We start from the raw sequence: 21,071 nt of genomic DNA on the forward strand, positions 1-21,071 counted from the left end.
GAGGAACACCAGTCGTTTTCATTAAAAAAGGGTTAAAAAGTCCCCTAGTCCTTCAACATAGAGAAGGGACAAGTTTGGACCATTATGAAATTATGTGAAATACAATAATAAATACAACCAGAATGGTTGACACCAGAATTGCCTTTTTTCCTCCCTTTAATGATGGCTCTGGGTACTTAGTTTCTCGCCCCTTATGGGGCGGCAAGACCTTGAACATTGGAAATGCATGTTGTCACACAGTTTAGACTATCAAGATTGATTGAGATGCAGTGTATCAGTTCCAATAATTTGCCAAGCCTCAGGTGCCACTAGTGGTAAAGAACTCACCTGCCAAAGCAGGAGACTAAAGAGAGGCAGGCTCAGTCCCTGGGTAGGGAAGATCATAGGAAATGGCAACCCACTCCAGTATTCTTGCCTGGAAAATTCCATGGACAGAAGAGCCTGGTGGCCCACAGTCCATGGGGCCACAAAGAGTCGGACGTGACTGAGCACAGCACAGTTGCCAAGCCTGCTTCGCCCTGGTAGACCATAAGGAGTGCTCCACTCATGGGCAACTCAATTCCTACCGCAGATAGGTGACTGGGGCCAGTGACCTCCCCAGAAAGACATTCTCAGAGAGCCTTGGTTGGCCCATACTAATTTTGGCTCAACTGTATTGAGCTCCTTTTTCACTGCTGGTGCAGATGCTGATCCTTATGCCTTGCTTGATTGGTTTCCTGAGTTTTTAATGTCCAGCCACTTGCCTGGATGACCCAGCTCTCCAGCCCAGCCTCCCCATTTGTTCCTGTCAGCCCTTCAGTTAATCGGAGACATTCCCTCTTCCTGGCTTCTGATTTTGCCTTTTTCCTGCCTGTTCCCTCCTAAGGCTCTGGCCTACAGCTCTCCTGACACTCCTTGGCCCGCACGCCTTGTCGATAATCTGTGTTTGATGTGACTTGAGAACTGTTTAGCTGGGATTGGGGAGGAAGTAACGAGCTTCCATATCTATGCTAGGTGGACACACTCCCGGGTGTCTTAAAGTACTTCTGTCAGGCTAGGGGGATGGCGGTGGCATTCACCATGGTGCACGCAGCTAGAAAAGTGAAAATATATTTAATTCAAAAACAAATGAGAAATGAGGGAAGGAACATATTAAAAGGAGTAGAAAGGAGGAGACTTAGAATCACTAAACATAGCTTCTGCTAGAGAAAATATAGTTTTACATAGCAGGAAACAACTTATCTATTAAGCTCATTCTACCAACAACTGAATGGTCAGCTCAGGCCGTGTGTGTCTAGGTGCTGGGACACAGCAAACAATGGCGCAGGTAAACATCCATCTCTTCATGGAGCTCATGTTTTTTGAAATAATATATACAGTGTAAAAAAAAACCACCAGTTTATAATGTCTTTAAACCCATGGTGTTTGGCAAAATACTCTATAAAATCTATTGCTAGAAAGAGATGGGGAAAACCTGTGCCCATATGGTACAGGGCTTCCCAGGTGGTGCTAGTGGTAAGGAATCCACCTGCCAATGCAGGAGATGCAGGTTCAATCCCTGGGTCAGGAAGATCCCCTGAGGTAGGTAATGGCAACCCACTCCAGAATTCCTGCCTGGAAAATTCTATGGGCTGAGGAGCCTGAGGGGCTACAATCCATGGGGTCGCAGAGTGTCAGACACGACGGAGCACACACAGCACACATGTTTGTTATAGGTGGTTAGGGTGACTTGCCTGAGCTTCTACAAAGTCAGTCTGGCAGAACAAAGTAATAGCCACATTATTATCATATTCTTGGCACATATTTATACCTTAGCTGCTTCTAGAAAGTAATAAAAAATCAATTGTAATAAATCAATGAATCTATTAAAGTTAGAGTAATATACAAAATAAAAGTTATGTAGCCAAAGGCAAAAAGAGAATTGTAGTATAAATTCAGAGAATCTTCTTGTTTGGTAAGCATAAAGAAAGATGTAAATACCAACATTGAACCAAGGGGGGGAAAATGTTCTTTTTCTTAGAGTCATGGGCCTAACATTGTCTCAGTTTTTTTAATGCAATTTAGTTCAGGTACTAGATAACATGAATGAGTCTTGGAAATGATGTAGAAGGTTGCCCCAACAGTTTCCTCTTGAATACTATTTCAGCTGACTCTGGAAGAGAAAACAAATCAGAATCAACATCCTAGTGTTTGGTGTGATTGAAAGGAAATCCATACTTGCCCGTAGGTGGCAATTTGGGTTTTTGTATAGAAATTTTAAAATTTGATTTGTATTCTGGAGCTAGTTGAGAAGAATCTGCTCACCTGCACAGTGCTTGTCACAGAACTGTTTTGGGTATGACCAAAAGCTCAGTGAAAGTCACTTAGTCTGTGTCTGATTTTCTGCGACCCCATGGACTGTAGCCTGCAAGGCTCCTCTGTCCTTGGAATTCTCCAGGCCAGAATACTGGAGTGGGTAGCCATTCCTTTAAGCCTTAAATTAGCCAGAGAATTCTGTAAGAAAAGCATACTTCCAGGAATTTACCTAAGACACACAGATACGAAATAAAAAAAGAGCCAACATTTACTGAGCGCTCATGCTGTTTCATGCCCCTTGGTAAGTACACTGCATAGATGATCTCATTTCATCCACACGACTTTCTAAGATACGAAATAGTTCCTGTTGTTACTGCCATTTCATAAACCAGAAAACTAACGTTAGAACTTCTCCAGGGTTAGCATTGCCAGATTTAGCAAATAAAAGTACAAGATAGGGACTTCCCTGATGTTTCAGTGGGTAAAACTCTGAGCTCCCACCGTGAGGGGTACAGGGGTTCTGTTCCTGGTCAGGGAACTAAGATACATGCTGCACAGCAAAAAAAAAAAAAAAAAAAAGTACAGGATGCCCAGGTGAATTTGAATTTTGGATAAACAATAATAGTATAAGTATGTCCCACGTATTCCTTGGGATATACCAATGAATTGCTTTCTTTTAACTGAAATTTAGATTTTAGGCCTCCTGTATTTCCTCTGGCAACTATCAGTTCAGTTCAGTTGCTCAGCCGTGTCTGACACTTTGCAACCCTATGAATCGCAGCACGCCAGGCCTCTCTGTCCATCACCAACTCCCGGAGTCCACTCAAACTCATGTCCATCGAGTCGGTGATACCATCCAGTCATCTCATCCTCTATCTATGGATAAATGAACACAACTCATATACTAGCTTAATTCATCCAGCCTCAAAGACCCTGGGTTTAAATGCCATACTGTAAAAAGTATTTTCATGTCATTCTAATGGTAAAAAATTGGAGCTTCCCTGTAGCTCAGTTGGTAAAGAATCTGTCTGCAATGCAGGAGACCTGGGTTCGATTCCTGGGTTGGGAAGATTCCCTGGAGAAGGAAATGGCAAACCACTGCAGTATTCTTGTGTGGAGAATCCCACGGACAAAGGAGCCTGGTGGGGGCTCTAGTCCATGGGCCTCACAAGAGTCGGACATGACTTAGTGACAAAACCACCACCAGTTGAAGTTACTGAAAACTTCAACTTCTGGAATGGTATGGTTGTACGTTAATTTGATGGGATAGGATGAACCCATCTGAAGTAAGAGCTAGAAACAGATCTGCTCCAGGCCCATCAGGACAAATATTTAAATACCATCAAGGGTTGAGGGTGGAGCACTGGCAGGTCTCCTGCACTGACTGTACCCTGGATACTGATCTCAAACTTTTTATACATAAATCATCTGGAGATCTCGGTAAAACGCATATTTTGATTACTAAGTTGGTCTGGCGTGGGGCCTGTTGATTTGAAAAAAAAAAAAAATGCATAACCTACACGTTGAGTATTACCGTTTATTCAGTGGACAAAACCAAGGACTTAAGCCTGGAATGCAGCCTCTCAGATAGCTCTGAGAGACTGCTCTGAAGAGGTAAGGGAGGAGCCAGGATAGATAAGAATTTCTTTAAAGTAGGAACTTTAAAGGTTAAAGAAAATCAGATATTGCAAGGAAAGGAATTTAGTGCTTTTCTACGCACGGGAAGATGCAAGAGTCCGGGCTTACTGAGATCATTCCTCTGAAATGCAGCCTAGCCAAAAACCAGAGCCAGAATCCTATTCCTTCCCATCGGCGGAGTGCAGAGTTTGGGGGTGGCGAGGTGGCTGGGGGCTGCGGCAGGACTTACTGCAATGTGATGGCTTGAGGACTGCAACACCCTTGGCTCACCGCTCCGTGGCTGGAGTCAGCATTTCTAGTAAGCTCCCCGCCCGCCTCCCCATGTGCCTTGCCGCTGCTGTTTTGCAGGTGTGCTCTACTTTTCCACTCTTGTCACTCGCTCCTGAGATTTTAACCCAAGCTTCTGCCCAGCCTTGACATTTTTAACCCATCATGACTGGGACCGCACATCTTTTAATATGTTTAAGACACCTCTCCTTAAGGAGCCCATGTATACAAGAGTTAAGAACCCGCAGCCAGCAGGACTGACCCCCTCCCCCAGCCCGCCGGCAGGGGCCGGGCCGTGGCTCGCCCGCAGCGGGCGGTGACGTCAGCGCGGGGCCGGGGCCCGCTGGTCACGTGGCGCTCGCGGGCGCGCGCTCGGGCCGAGGCTGCGGCGCGGGCAGGGGTTGAGCCCGAGGTGGGGGCGGGGGGAAGAAGCCCCTGTGTGCCCCGGGCTGCGTTTCCTGCCAGGCGGACTCCGCCCGCTGCGGCGGCGAATGCGGCTCGGAGTCGGGCCGCGGCGGGAGGGAGGATGCTCCAGCCCGAGTCCCGAGAGGCCGGGGTGCTGCGCTGACGGCGTCGGGGTGAGTAGCGGCGGCCCGGCGGCGTGTGAGCCCGCGCGGCCTCCGTCCGCCTCCTCAGCGCCTCAGGCGAGCGGCCGCGGCCCCGGGTGCCCCGAAGGTGCGAGCGCCGGTGGCTTCCTCCGCCTCAGCCGCCGCCTGCTTCCGCGGGGTCTCGGGCCGCAGACCCGGCGTGGGGCCGGGGGTGGCCTGAGGAGACACCGGGCCCTGTGGGAGCGGCGGGCGGCGCGAGGAGCCACCCCCGGCCCCGCTGGCGCGTCTGAGAAAACGCGGTCCCGGGGGTTGCGGCCGCCTCTGAGAGAAAGCGGTGCCCCAGAAACGACTGCGGCGAATCGCAAACGTCTAGACGCCGGAGCGACTAGAGTAGTGCACCCCCTGGGACCCAGCTCTCGGTTCCCACAGTATTCGAGCAGTGTGCAACAGTTCCTTGAAAGAGTTTTGAAGAAACACACAATTTTGCTTTCTTCATGGTTGGGCTGTGCCACTCAGGCTTTGACCAGGTCCTTGCAGGGCATTCGGTGGGTGAGCATCTGAAGTTTGCCTTTTCTGTTTCTTTGGAGTGCACTTGTTGAAGAAATTGGGTTCCTTGTACAGTTGCCCAAGCTCTTAACATACGTGTGGTTTAAATACAGTAATATCGAGCCCCCACCCTCCTCCATTTCGGGTTGATTTCACCCTTTAAGGAATTTGAATATGCTTGTGATGGAAGAGCTTCGTGTATTTTTCTCATCGAAGATATTTCCTCCTGCGTGCCTTTTTACTGTGTGTTAGGAAAGCAGTCGGTTGGTTGGTTTTCCAAATATAAGATGAAATTATAACTTTGAAATGCTTCTTACGCTGCCGTGCACCAATAAAATACCAATAAAATAGTGTGGTGGTAGTTTTGTCCCCCGAAATAACAAGCCAGACCTTCCCCCGCCCCTTTAACTCCTCTCAGTTCTTTGCTATTACCTAGATAAATACCATATGTTAAGTTCTACTCTGCCTTGAGAAAAAGTTGAAACCAGAAAACCTCTCTACCCTCAGTATATATCAGCTGAGGTTTTCCAAATTAAACGTTACGAAATAGTCCACACTTTTCCTGCCTTCTCTTGACAGTTCCTGTGCTGTTCTTTGCAATTTGAGTTCTATCTTCACTTTTCTTTTTTAGTCTCTTGTTATTGTGGTAAAGTACACATAACTTGAAGTTTACTGTTCTAACGGTTTTTAAAGTATACAACTCAGGTACTAAGTACATTCACAATATTGTGTCACCATAACCACTATTTCCAAAAGTTTTTTACCCTAAACACAAAGTCTAACCATTAAGCAATAACTCCCCACTTGCTCTCCCCCCAGTCCCTTCTGTCTCTGAATTTGTTTATTCTAGATGCTTCACAGAATTGAAATCATACAATATTTTCCCTGTTCAGTTTATTTCCCTTCAGTTTTCAAGATTCATCCATGCTGTAGTGTATCTCAAACTTCGTTCCTTTGTATGGCTGGATACATAACATACATATGGCTGAGCAGCTATATCACAATTTGTTTATCCATTGATGGATGCTTAGGTTGCTGCCATTTTTTGCCTGCTGTGAATAACACTGCTGTGAACATGTGTTTACATGTGTCTGCATGAGTCTCCGTTTTTGATTCTTTGGGCTATACGTGTGTAGGAGTGGAATTGCTGGGTCATATGGTAAATCTATGTGTTTTTTTACTTGTTTTATTTTTAAAGAACCCTTCCCCCCCTTCCTTTTTTAAAGTTTTATTGAATTTGTTACAATATTGCTTCTGTTCTGTGTTTTGGGTTTTTGGCCATGAGGCATGTGAAATCTTAGTTCTGGACCAGGGATTGAACCTGCACACCCTGCATTTGGAAGTGCTCTTTATCGTCACTAAGACTTAACTGAGTGTTTTTATTCCTCCTTTCTCCCTCAGGGTCCCATATCTGGTCAAGCTGACAAGTGCCGGCAGTTCTGCCTCTGATGCTCCTTAACCACTCACTTTCACAGCTCTATTGCAAACCATGAATGCCTCTTAATGGAATTTTTTTTTTTCTAACTGGCTCCCTGGTTCTAGATTTTATTTCCCTCTGTCCCAAATCATTTTATACATTGTTCCTAGGATTTTCTTCCTAAGGTATATTTGCTTAAAAACACTAATTAGCTTCCTTTTGCTTGTAGAATGAGTTAATTCTCACCCTCAGGATCGTAACCCCAGCCTGTCCTCATAGAATTAATCAGTTCTACTAACCTTAACCAGATGTGTGTATTCCTTGTAACCAACTATCCTATTTACTATTCTGTTTGAAAAACGGAAAACAAATACATGTTGTAGTTTCTTTAGACTTCAGCTTTCTGCATGAGATATTTTAGCTTTTGGGCCACTGAAGTCTTAGTCTTCAAAGTCAAACTTAAATCTTAAGTTCTATAAGGCATTTCTTTGTTTTTTTTTAATTAGTTGGAGGTTAATTACTTCACAATATGTCAGTGGGTTTAGGCATTTCTTTTAAGTTTTTTTTTTTTTTAATATACACATTTAATTTGTCCTTTGTACTTGTTTCTATATACTGTGGTTTATATCTGTATTGTAGCATTTTTTGGAGTTTGCTTTAGGAAATGCCTAGTTTTTCACCCGATTTATTATTTCTTTAGGATTTTTATTCTTAGAGAAAGTGGGATTATTGGCCAAAGGGTATAAAGATTTTTAAGGGCTTTCCTGGTGGCTCAGATAGTAAAAATTCTGCCTGCAATGTAGGAGATCAGAAGTTGGATCTCTGGGTGGGGAAAATTTGGAGAAGATGGAATGGCAACACACTCTAGTATTCTTGCCTGGAGAATTACGTGGACAGAGGAACCTGGTGGGCCCATGGGATCACAAAGAATCGGGCACCACTGAGCAACTAACACTTTCACTTTTCAAGAGTTGGAAAATAGTATCTTATTTTTATTTGCATCTCTGTAGTAATTATTGAGACTGAAGACTTTTTCGTATGTGTTTCCCTGTTCATCCAAGTTGTTTCATTTATCAGTATAGCTAACCCTTGAACAACACAGATTTGAACTGTGTGCACAGGTCCGTTAATTTGCAGACTTTTTTCAACAGTAAATACTACAGTACAGCAAAATCTGCAACTGGTTGAACCCTGCTGTACAGAGGTACTGAAGATATGGAGGGATATAAGTGGATTTTCCAACTGCCTGGAAGGTTGGCATTTACCTGCCTCGTTGTTCAAGTGTTTGAAAAGTGTTACATGTAGAGTCCCAGCCCCAGTGTTACAGAACAGTGTTTCTCAAACTTGGCACTGTTGACATTTTGAGCCAGATAATTCTTCATTGTTGGGGGCTGTTCTGTGCATTGTAGGGGATTTAGCAACATCCCTGGCCTCTCCCTAGCAGGTGTTAGCAGGATCCCTGGTGGTGGCAACCAAAAACATTTCCAGACACTACCAAAAGATTCTGGCGGTGCTGAGTTTCCCCAGACATTGCCAAATATCTCGGGCTCTGGCTGAAGAACCACTGGAGTGTAGAGAGTGGACTTGGAGCCAGAAGCCCAACTTCAGTGGGGCAGTTCACCCTTCTGATACTGTGTCTGTACATAGCCTGCAACAGGCATTTCCACGTGAACATTCTGTTTTCTGCAGGTTAGTTTGTAACGTTGATCTCCAGTGAATCTTGTGTTAAATAATGAGGAAGAAGCAGAAGTGAGCAGAAAACAGTTAATATATACAAATAACACAACCCATAAGGACAGACTACTCAAATCTGTGTCCTGCGATTCCATGGGCAAGAATCGGTTGAGGACTTAATCACGTAATGACCCCAGGAAACCAACCTACATACAGAGTCAAAGGAGCATTTGGTTGTTGGGTGATATATATTATGTATACACACACACACATATATATATGGGCTTCCCTTGTGGCTCAGCTGGTGAAGAATCTGCCTGCAATGCCGGAGACTTGGGTTCGATCCCTGGGTTGGGAAGATCCCCTGGAGAAGGGAAAGGCTACCCACTCCAGTATTCTGGCCTGGAGAATTCCATAGACTATACAGTCCATGGGGTCGCAAAGAGTCACGACTGAGCTACTTTCACTTCACTTCATATATATATATATATATCTCAATACACACTTATGTATATATGTATAAAGACATAAATGTTTTACTTTGCAAAATTTCAAGACATTAAGAAAAGTGACTGTACAAAAGTTATTAATGGTCAGTTTTTTTTTGTTATCTCTGTCATTATGGACTCATGGATAGTTATCTTTACTTTGGATTATAATGCAGTACCACTTTATTTTGTTGCTTAAATTGTTTTAGGTATGGCCTTTGTAAGCTGTTTCATTTTGTTCCATCTATTCTTTTAACATATCCCCATCATTCTGGGATTTTTTTTTTTTTCCTGGGGTTTTTTTTGTGTGTCCTTTTCTTTCTTTATGGGACTGCAAGGTACTTCAGGCTCATCTTACATATTTCCTTTCCCAGTCCAAGAGTCAGTCATTTCTTCAAGGAGCTTTGGTTCCTTTTATCGGAGAATTCTGTTAGAAACCAAGATTTGGGCACTAGGTATGCTTGTTGTCATGGGGGTGTTATTCTTCTAGACCCTCTCAGCTGATAAGCAAGAAAATATATGTGTACATATATGGACTGTTCATAGGGTTCTCAAGGCAAGAATACTGAAGTGGTTTGCCATTCCCTTCTCCAGTGCACCACATTTTGTCAGAACTCTCCACCATGACCCATCCGTCTTGGGTGGCACCACATAGTTTCATTGAGTTAGACAAGGCTGTGGTCTGTGTGATCAGATTGGTTAGTTTTCTGGCACTGTGGTTTTCAGTCTGTCTGCCCTCTGATGGAGAAGGATAAGAGGCTTATGGAAGCTTCCTGGTGGGAGAGACTGACTGAGGGCAACTGGGTCTTATTCTGATGGTCGGGGCCTTGCTCAGTAAATCTTTAATCCAATTTTCTGTTGATGGGTGGAGCTGTGTTCCCTCCTTGCTATTTACCTGGGGCCAAACTGTGGTGGAGGTAATGAAGATAATGGCGACCTCCTTCAAAAGATCCTATGCATGTACTGCTACACTCACTGCCCCCAACCCTGCTGCAGGCCACCACCCACCCACAGCTCCACTGGAGACTCCTGGACACTCCCGGGCAAGTCTGGGTCAGTCTCTTGTGGGGTCCCTGCTCCTTTCTCCCTGGTCCTGGTGCACAAGGTTCTGTTTGTGCCCTCCAAGAGTCTATTTCTCAGTCCTGTGTAAGTTCTGGCAGCTCTCTGGTGGGGTTAATGACAACCTCCTCCAAGAGGGCTTATGCCATACGCAAGTCTATCCTAAAGGAAATCAGTCCGGAATATTCATTGGAAGGATTGATGTTGAAGCTGAAACTCCAATACTTTGGCCACCTGATGTGAAGAACTGACTGATTTGAAAAGACCGTGATGCTGGGAAAGATTGAAGGCAGGAGGAGAAGGGGACGACAGAGGATGAGATGGTTGGATGGCATCACCGACTCGATGGACATGAGTTTGAGTAAACTCTGGGAGTTGGTGATGGACAGGGAAGCCTGGCATGCTGCGGTCCGTGGGGTCACAAAGAGTTGGACACGACTGAGTGACTGAACTGAACATATACGGGCATATATGTGTAACAATCTGTCTAAAGCTAACATGTTAAGCCAAACATGTGTACATACTGGTATCTTGAACTCTAATCCATTTGGATGCTATAACTGTCCCTCTAAGCACTTCTTTTGCTGTATCACACAAATTTTGATAAGTTGTATTTTCATTTTGATTCAGTGCAAAATATGTTAAAATTTCTCTCGAGACTCTTAATTTCCAGATATCTGGGGGTGTGGGGGAGGGAGTTGCTTTTTTTTTTTTTTGCCTTTCTGTTTCTGATTTCTTGTTTAATTCCACTTCATCCAAGAATATACTTTGTATGATTTCTGTTGTTTTAAATCAGTTCAAGTGTGTTTTATGGCCCAGAATATGATCTACATTGGTGAACTGTCGGCTGGAAAAGAATATGTTTTCAGCTGTTGTCTCTTAATTCAATTAGATCAAGTTGATTGATAGTGTTGCTCAGGGCATCTGTTTCCTAACTGATTTTTCTGTCTACTCCATCTCTCAGTTACTGCCAGTGTTGTTGAAGTCTTTAACTTTTTTTCTCATGTTTTGCTTTGTGTGTTTTGATTCCTTCTTGTTAGGTATGCACAGGTTCAAGATTGTTATGTCTTCCTGGAGAATTGACCTCTTTATTATCATGTAAGTGAAGTGAAGTCTCTCAGTCATGTCCGACTCTTTGCGACCCATTGGATTGTAGCCTACCAGGCTCCTCCGTCCATGGGATTCTCCAGGCAAGAATACTGGAGTGGGTTGCCATTTCCTTCTCCAGGGTATCTTCCCGACCCAGGGATTGAACCCAGGTCTGCAGCATTGGAGGCAGATGCTTTAACCTCTGAGCCACCAAGGAAAGTCCATTATCATATAATGACCCCCTTTATCCCTAATTATCCAATGAGATCTGCTCTGTCTGAAGTTAATGTGGTTACTTTAGCTTTCTTTTGGTTACTGTTAGCATGGTATATAGCTTTCCATCCTTTTACTTTTTGTTGTTCTTGTTAGTTACTGAGTCCGGTCTGACTTTTTGCGACCCCATGGACTGCAGCACGCCAGGCTTCCCTGTCCTTCACTAACTCCTGGAGCTTGCTCAAACTCATGCCCATTGAGTCAATAATGCCATCCAACCATCTCATCCTTTGTTGCCCCCTTCTTCTGCCCTCAGTCTTTCCCAGCATCAGGGTCTTTTCCAGTGAGTCAGCTCTTCTCATCAGGTGGCCAAAATATTGGAGCTTCAGCATCAGTCCTTCCAATGAACATTCAGGACTGATCTCCTCTAGGATGGACTACTTTGATCTCCTTGCTGTCCAAGGGACTGTCCAGAGTCTTCTCCAACACCACAGTTCTAAAGCATCAATTCTTCATCTCTCAGCCCTCTTTATGGTCCAACTCTCACATCCATACATGACTACTGGAAAAACCATATTTCTGGGGGACCATTATTCTGCCTACCACATAGCATATCATATTTCTTAAAAAATTTTTTTGGTGATTGCCCTAGAGTTTACAATATACATTTTAAACTAACCCCTGAATCTGCCTTAAAGTAACGTAATTCTGGTGTCTCAATGATGAAGAATCTTCCTACCAATGCAGGAGACGTGGTTTTGATTCCCTGGTTGAGAGATCCCCTGGAGGAGGAAATGGCAACTCGCTCCAGTATTTGTGCCTGGAAAATCCCACGGACAGAGGGGCCTGGTGGGCTACAGTCCGCACGGTCGTAAAAGTCAGACACGTGTTAGCAGCTAAACAACAATAATAATATTGCTTGGTGTATGTATAGGTTTCTCCCACCCACCCCTGTGACCTTGTTGTCATTCACTTAACAGTGTGCTGTGATCACCCAGTTGTTGTGTGGTTGTTTAGTTGTTAAGTCTTGTCCGACTGCTTTTGCCACCCGCATGGACACCCCACTATGCTCCTCTGTCCTTGAGATTTCCCAGGCAAGAATACTGGAGTGGGTTGCCATTTCCTCCTCCAGGGGATCGTCGAGACCCAGGAGTCGAACCCATGTCTCCTGCATTGCAGGCAGATTCTCTACTGCTGAGCCAGTGGGAATGCCCTTGTCCTGTTATTTTGTTCTGCCCTTGTTCTGGTTGTCTTTTAGGTCAGATAAGAAAAGTAAAGGATTTTATTTTCAGTGTATTTATCCCTTCTCTGATGCTCTTATTTTCTTTATGTGGATCCAGGTTTTTGACCTATATCATTTTTCTTCTGCTTGATTTTTTTTCCATTTTTTTGCAGGACAGGTCTGCTTGCAATTAATTTGTCAGTTTTTTTTTTTTTTTTAATGAAAAAGCCTTTATTTCTCCTTCATTTTGAATAATAATATCAATGAATCAATGAATATAGAATTCTGAGGTGGTAATGGGGTTTCATACTTTAAATATTTTACTTTGCTCTTGCTTGCATAATGAGAAGTCCACTGTAATTCTCTTTCCTCTGTAGATAAAATGTTCTTCCTTCCCTGTAGCTTCTTCCAAGATTTTGTATTTGTCTTTTGATTGTCTGAATATGGTATACCTAAGTGAGTTTGTTTTTTTGAGGGTACTTAATGTGTTTGGTTGTACTCTCAGCTTCCTAGGGTCTGTTAATTTTGGAAAGTTCTTGGCCATTATTATTTCAAATATTTTTTCTGCTTCCTTTTTTCCTTCTGATATTCCAGTAATGTGTATGTGTTATATTTTCTGAAGTTGCCCCACAGTTTTTGGATATTCTGTTTATTTCATTCTTTTTTTCTCTTTGCATTTAAGTTTGCAGAGTGTCTGTTGACCTATATTCCAGCTCACTGCTTCTTTCTCTGGCTGTGTGAAGTCTGATGAGCTCAGGGAAGGCATTCTTCATAGCTTTTGCAGTGCTGTTGGTTTTTAGCGTTTCCTTTTGATTCTTACTGTTTCCATCATCCTCCTATTCTTGCATGTTGTCTTTTTCCATTAGAGCCCTTAACATATTAATGATAGATATTTTAAATTCCTTGTCTGTCAATCCCCAAATCTGTGTCATCTAATTATGGTTCTAATGATTGCTTTGTCTTGCTGTTTTCTCTTTTATTAAGCTCTGCATTTTGTTGTTGTTTTTGAAAGGCTGTTATGTTGTATCAGGTAATAGGAACTAATAGAGGTTTGGCAGTGTTTAAAGTTTACAGCAGTTACAGGTTCCAGAGGCTTCGGATTCTTCTAGTGCCCTGTTCTTGTAAGTACTGTTCCCCAGAGAGAGTCTGCATCAGCTCTGAGTGCTAAGTCACTTTAATTATGCCCTGCTTTTGCAACGCCATGGATTGTATCCCACTAGGCTCCTCTGTCTATTGGATTCTCCAGGCAAGAATACTGGCATGGGTTGCCTTGGCCCCCCTCCAGGGGATCTGCCCTACCCAGGGATCAAACCCGTGTCTCTTAGGTCTACCTGCATGGGCAGAGTGCCACCTGGGAAACCTGCATCAGCTGTAACACACCAGTATTCTATTTGGAGCCCTGCTCGCGTTATGGTGAAGTGTGAGGAAGGCTAAGAATTCTGTAATCTTCCAGTTAAATCTCAGCCTGTGTCTGTGACCTTCACAAGTGTTCTCCATTGCTGTAGCTTTATTCCTCCCTGCAACCCACTCCCCTCCCTGCAACCCACTCCCTTCCCTAGCTGCAGAATTTCCAGTCTGTTTTTTAAAGCCTTCACCTTTGTTGATTACTTTTTCCCATGGTGGCTCAGATGGTTAAGAATCTGCCTGCAGTGCAGGAGACCTAGGTTTGATCCCTGGGTCAGGAAGATCCCCTGGAGAAGGGAATGGCAATCCTCTCCAGTGTTCTTGGGGTCACAAGAATTGGACAGGACTGAATGACTAACTAGATCTATCAGGACTAGATCTGATAGACAGAGAGCCTGATGAACTATGGACGGAGGTTCGTGACATTGTACAGGAGACAGGGATCGAGACCATCCCCATGGAAAAGAAATGCAAAAAGGCAAAATGGTTGTCTGAGGGGCCCTTACAAATAGCTGTGAAACGAAGAGAAGCTAAAAGCAAAGGAGAAAAGGAAAGATATTCCCATTTGAATGCAGAGTTCCAAAGAATAGCCAGGAGAGATAAGAAAGCCATCCTCAGCGATCAGTGCAAAGAAATAGAGGAAAACAACAGAATGGGAAGGACTAGAGATCTCTTCAAGAAAATTAGAGATACCAAGGGAACATTTCATGAAAAAATGGGCTCAGTAAAGGACAGAAATGGTATGGACCTAACAGAAGCAGAAGATATTAAGAAGAGGTGGCAAGAATACATAGAAGAACTGTACGAAAAAGATCTTCACAACCCAGATAATCACGATGGTGTGATCACTCACCTGGAGCCAGACATCCTGGAATGTGAAGTCAAGATGCTTAGAAAGCATCACTACGAACAAAGCTAGTGGATGTGATGGAATTCCAATTGAGCTATTTCAAATCCTGAAAGATGATGCTGTGAAAGTGCTGCACTCAATATGCCAACAAATTTGGAAAACTCAGAAGTGGCCACAGGACTGGAAAAGGTCCGTTTTCATTCCAGTCCCTAAGAAAGGCAATCCCAAAGAATCCTCAAACTACCGCACAATTGCACTCATCTCACACGCTAGTGAAGTAATGCTCAAAATTCTCCAAGCCAGGCTTCAGTAATACATGAACTGAGAACTTCCAGATGTTCAAGCTGGTTTTAGAAAAGGCAGAGGAACCAGAGATCAAATAGCCAATATCCACTGGATCATCGAAAAATCAAGAGAGTTCCAGAAAAACATCTATTTCTGCTTTATTGACTATGCCAAAGCCTTTGACTGTGTGGATCACAATAAACTGTGGAAAATTCTGAAGGACATGGGAATACCAGACCACCTGACCTGCCTCTTGAGAAACCTGTATGCAGGTCAGGAAGCAAGAGTTAGAACTGGACATGGAACAACAGACTGGTTCCAAATAGGAAAAGGAGTACATCAAGGCTGTATATTGTCACCCTGCTTATTTAACTTATATGCAGAGTACATTACGAGAAACGCTGGGCTGGAGGAAGCACAAGCTGGAATCAAGATTGCTGGGAGAAATATCAATAACCTCAGATATGCAGATGATACCACCCTTATGGCAGAAAGTGAAGAGGAACTAAAAAGCCTCTTGACGAAAGTGAAAGAGGAGAGTGAAAAAGTTGGCTTAAAGCTTAACATTCAGAAAACTAAGATCATGGCATCTGGTCCTATCATTTCATGGCAAATAGATGGGGAGACAGTGGAAACACTGCCAGACTTTATTTTTTTTTTTTTTTTTTGGGCTCCAAAATCACTGCAGATGGAGATTGTAGCCATGAAATTAAAAGATGCTTACTCCTTGGAAGGAAAGTTATGACCAACCTAGATAGCGTATTAAAAAGCAGAGACATTACTTTGCCAACAAAGGTCCATCTGGTCAAGGCTATGGTTTTTCCAGTGGTCATGTATGGATGTGAGAGTTGGACTGTGAAGAAAGCTGAGCGCTGAAAAATTGATGCTTTTGAACTGTGGTGTTGGAGAAGACTCTTGAGAATCCTTTGGACTGCAAGGAGATCCAGCCAGTCCATCCTGAAGGAGGTAAATCCTTGGTGTTCATTGGAAGGACTGATGCTGAAGCTAAAACTCCAATACTTTGGCCACCTCATGGGAAGAGTTGACTCATTGGAAAAGACCCTGATCCTGGGAGGGATTGGGGGCAGGAGGAGAAGGGGACGACAGAGGATGAGATGGTTGGATGGCATCACCGACTCAATGGACATGGGTTTGGGTGGACTCTGGGAGTTTGTGATGGACAGGGAGGCCTGGTGTGCTGCGATTCATGGGGTCGCAAAGAGTCGGACATGACCGAGAGACTGAACTGAAAGACTAACACTTTTTCCCCCTCAGGTTTGACTGGAGGGTTAGGAGGGGCTGGAGGAATGTCTTTCTTTAATCTGGAGAAAGCTCTGGTGTCTTTTCCCCCTGGAGCATATGCCTATGTTAGGAAGAAGACTCTGGGCTAGATTGATGTTTTGCTGTGATTATTCTTCTCCTCCCCTGCCTTAGTCGTGAGGGGATCTGTCTGGGGCCTGCACATACACTGTGGTGGGATTCCTGGAGGTAAAACCCTCAGAGGTGCGGCCCCTCCTGCTCCAGACTGCATTCTCTCCCTTTTCGGCCAGTTTGTGGTGCAGCTTCTGCTCCAGGTAAGCAGATCTCAGCTGTGTGTCTCCAGGTTTTCAGTGGTAGTTTGTCCTATAACCTTTGTTCTCTGATGGGTTCAAAAGTCATTGATTTTTGGTTTATTTTTGTACAGATAGAAGAGATGGCCTCTAAGCCCTTTTCATATAGGAGCTGAAAGCATGCTTTTAACTTAGATTTTATGACTTGTTACCATCTTGAGTGAACCAGCTGCATAGGTTGAGGACTGCAGTGTTGTATCTGAGAGTTGCTTGTGTTGGCTGTGTTTGATTCTTTATATTTACCTGCTAATTAACAGTTATTTCAAGCTACATTGCCTGAGAGCTTTTGATTTCCTTGGGGAAGCTTATCACTTTGAAATTTTTTTTACTAGTCGAAAAAATACCTTGCAACTGTTCAGAAGAACTTTTTAAATGATTTTATTTAGATTTTGGCTGTGCTGGGTCTTCACTGCTTTTGCTCTGGTTTTCTCTAGTAGTGGTGAGTAGGGGCTACTCTTGGTTGCAGTGCTCCATCTTCTCAATGCAGGAGACTTGTTTGATCCTTGGGTTGGGAAGACCTCCTGGAGAAGGGAATGGCCACCCACTCCAGTATTCTTGCCTGGAGAATCCTATGGACAGAGGAGCCTGACAGGCTACAGTCCACGGGGTCACGAGAGTTGGACACGACTTAAGAGACTAAACCACTGCCACCACCTGGGAAGCCCCCTGAAGTAAATCCTGAGATATAAATTCAGATCTACATGGTGAGTAATCCAGGACACACCAGCAGGGGAATGAGGAAGTGAGGGTAGGAAAGCCAGCCGGCAAGGGGCATGTTTTCAAGCCAGTTTCCACTGTGGGCAGTTGAAGCCCAGTCATGCTGGGAATAGGGGCCGGTGAAGAGTACGGGTGGCAGTTCCTCTGGCTGTTTCTACCAGCCCACTGTGAGGGCCACCGCTTGGGAGAGCCCTTCCCCAGAGTGTGGGCCCGCCCCGCAGGTGGGCAGATGGACTCCAGAGGCTGGAGATGCAGGTGCTGTCGCTTAGAAGTCAACCCCGTGCAGGATGGTGAGGCTCCAGAGGATGTGCAGGTGATTCTGCTGTATCGATTTCCTGCAGCCTGATTCAACAGGAGCAGCTAGGAATGAAACTGGCTGTTTGCCAATTAGATTCGTTTGCTTTCTAAACCTCCTGAGGTCGTAGAATGCATTCAGAAATGAGTTTCTGAAAAAAAACCCAATATTTTGTCACAGTATGGTTTTCTCCTGTCTCTCTTTAGCGGTGCCTAGCCTGTTCCCTTTGAAATACAAAAAGCAACAGTTCAGAACATAGTCCTGGCCTTGTGCTTCTGGTGATGGCTGTCTGGGTAGCTTCGTTCAAGATAGTTGATGCTCCTGAAAAGCCTGAGACTTTAAAAATAGTAAAGAATTACTGGGTTTCAATTTTAGGAGATGATAGAAATCCAGAGAGGTGAACGAACATCCTGTTTGGGAAGCGAGTTACAGATAGCTTGACTCTTGTGGGAAACGTAAATTTATGTTAAAAAAAGAAAATCACTGGATGACTTCTATTTTTTTTTTTTTAAGGAATGGCAAATTGAGAATCACTGGGCTCTTCTTTGCCAGATAGTTACAAAGCAACGGAGGACATAAGGTCACTGGGATTCAAATCTAATTTCTCCCCTTACTAGCTGTATATCCTTAAAGCAAGTTACTTAATTTCTCTAAAACTAAGAGGGGAAAAGATAAGACTCATTGTTCTCTTCCTGTCTGTCTTACACCCTGGACTATTTTCTGTTCCTCTTAATTTGCACACTTGACTAAAGTACATAAACCACTCTGTCAGCCTGTACACCACTAGAGAGTCTTGACACGCTTGCAGAATAAAGCCATCAGTAGCCATGGTTTAGGGATCCTCAGCTCTGCTAGTATGTCTTTGGACCCTGGGGCAGAGCTGGCTGCAGAGGCCATGCTGACCATGGATGTATGTATGCTTGTATGTATTCTGTGTATTTGGGTATCTCAGAACACTTATTTCTAACAACTGTTTTTTCCCTTTTCATTCATTTTATCTTTATCTGATATACTTTTGACTTAATCTTCCTTCTTATGGGCAGAAAGGAAACAAGAAGTAATAGTTTTGTGGTTTTGGGGGTTGTGTTTATGTACTGTTCATTTTATGACCCTCCATCAGAAGTTGCCATCTGGGGCGTACCCTGTGTTCTCATGGGTAGGACTTGGTGCTTTCACTGTCATGGCCTGGGTTCAGTCTCTGGTCTGGGAAGTGATCCCACAAGCCATTTGATGCAGCCAAAAAAAAAAAAAAAGTTGCAATCTGGAGGCTGGTCAGCAGCTTTTGGAGTTTTGAATCTGAATTGCTTTAGGTGGGGGACATGCCCTGACACTTAGAACCACACTTATTTTCTCTCTCTGTCCTCTTTATAATTTGCTTGGCTTCTGACTACATTTGAGTTTAAATCCCTGTGTTGACATGATATGGGCTGTTTCTTCTGGGACTGAAGACAAGACCAAATGCCAGCTGCAGTCAGGGCATTTCTTGAGGATGCCTGGCAACCTTGACCAGATCCATGGAGTCAGAAACGAGTTAAAGTATGACTGGTTGTAATAAAGAAGCTTTAGTATGTATAGTAGAATACAGACTTAGGAAGACGTTGAGAGCAATGATTCCATGAAGTAAATGTTTGTTGTGCAGGCCCTTTTGAGCCTGTGGTCACTTTCTTCTTCCTGTCTTCTGTAGGTCTTACCTAGGGAGAGCTGTTCCTTACTGGAGCATTTGATGGGAGAGAGTATTAAAGAACAATAGTTAGCCTTGTTAGCTTCTATCAGCCCTTATTCACTGACAAAGCAGGTGGTAATTTTAAGTAATTTGTCATATTTTCTATCCTTTTGGTTTTCTTTAGTGTTTAAATTTGCTTTTGTCTCCATCCAGTCAACATTACCATGCAGTTTTCCTCTGCATTTGAGATATCATATATACACATTTACATGTGTTTATGCTCCTTGATTTTTCTTATAGAGAGGGCATTCATAAATATCAAAAGGTCAAAGGATTATTCCCAGAGAGCTCGTGATGTCTGGAATTTGCTCTGAACCTTTCCTAGTTCAATAATCGCCTTAATTGTAATTATGAAATAGATTTCTTTCTAGCCTTCAGAGTAGATAAGGAATGGGAAAGAATAGTGTGTATTTTTGTGTTGTCATCACTTGGTAATTTTACAGGGTATGTAGGACAGGCACTGTTATAAATCAGTACTGACTCTAGCTGAGTTAAAATATGAATCTCTTTCATGGAAAAAGCTAACAAAATGTTTACTGTTTGACCCTTTGGAATATATACTGATGAGAAAACAGCTGGAAACTACTGAAAGGTAAATACTTAACATTTAGAGATAAACATTTTAAACTTCATTAAATATTATGATAATTATTTGGTACTGAAGGAAAATGAGGGCTGTCCTGTTTGGTTAAATAGAAGTGTCTCATTAGTCTCGTAGTAAAAAAAAGATGGCTATTGAAAGAGGCACGCTGATTTCAGACTAGGTAATGATTTATAGAGAAAACGTAATTTTTCAAATCATGCTTTTAGAATATTTGTTTAGTGTCCAAATTTTATTGTCAAATTTTTGACAAAGGATTTAAAATATTTCTTCCTTTAAGTATGCTAAAATCTCTGTGCTTCTGAAGTTAAAAGGCCATATATCTCATTTGAAGCCTTAAAATATTTAATCCTCTCCAAATTTGTTTTTGTTTTTAAATTAGGAAGTATTTTCCTAAGAAAAATTTTACCCTTCTTATTAAAGAAATACATACTCTTTATGTTTCTTTTTAAATGAAGAAAAGTAGATAGAATATTATCTATAGTGCTACTAACTTGAATCTATTACATTTATTTTTCATTAATTACAAATAGCAATATAACATTTTGTGGCTAGGGTAGGAAGATTAAAAATAGTAGAATTTGCAGCAAAACATTGATAGACTTCAGGGTTATTTTAATTTTTAACTTCTTGTTCATCTGCATTGTGACAAGAAAGACAACTTTTGAGGAAAACGACTTTGTTTTTCTGAGTTGCTGTCTGGGCCTTTTACATGATAATAACTCCTGGTCAGGATGCTGGCAGTTTGCCACTTTGCTTTTCCCAGGGCATCGTTTATAAAATAGCCTCTTAGCGTTAAGCCTGCAGAAAGTCACGACCACCCCAGTCAGTCAGAGGCGCTTACTACCCTGTCCTCTCTCCTGCTGATGTCCTCAGACAGAGAACTGCCCTTCGCCTGGGTGGTTGTCCTGTGCCCCCCCCCACCCCCAATCTTGCCAATTCTGGGATCCATAAGTAACAATACGTCTCATATGTCAACTTAAAAAAAAAAAAAAACACACACTCAATGCAAGAGTTGCGAGTTAAGTTTTATCTGGGGCAAAATGAGGACTGCAGCCTGGGAGACAGCACCTGCAATAGCATTGAGACACTGCTCCAGAGAGGCAGCGGGGAAGGACAGCATATATGTGATTTTAGTGATGGGGGCATAC

General features: G+C 43.3%; 1 protein-coding gene across 2 annotated transcripts in view; it reads left to right on the forward strand.

The window, feature by feature from the left end:
• Positions 1 to 4,549: 4,549 nt before the first annotated feature.
• Positions 4,550 to 21,071, forward strand: part of GALNT11 (polypeptide N-acetylgalactosaminyltransferase 11) — a 64,901-nt gene continuing 48,379 nt past the window's right edge. For both annotated transcript variants that reach the window (XR_009696786.1, XM_061166179.1), the window contains exon 1: positions 4,550 to 4,757. The gene's annotated coding sequence lies outside the window, so the exon portion shown is untranslated. The remainder of the gene's footprint in view (positions 4,758 to 21,071) is intronic.

The sequence above is a fragment of the Dama dama genome, chromosome 18, assembly GCF_033118175.1.
Source record: "Dama dama isolate Ldn47 chromosome 18, ASM3311817v1, whole genome shotgun sequence".
Classification (NCBI taxonomy): domain Eukaryota; kingdom Metazoa; phylum Chordata; class Mammalia; order Artiodactyla; family Cervidae; genus Dama; species Dama dama.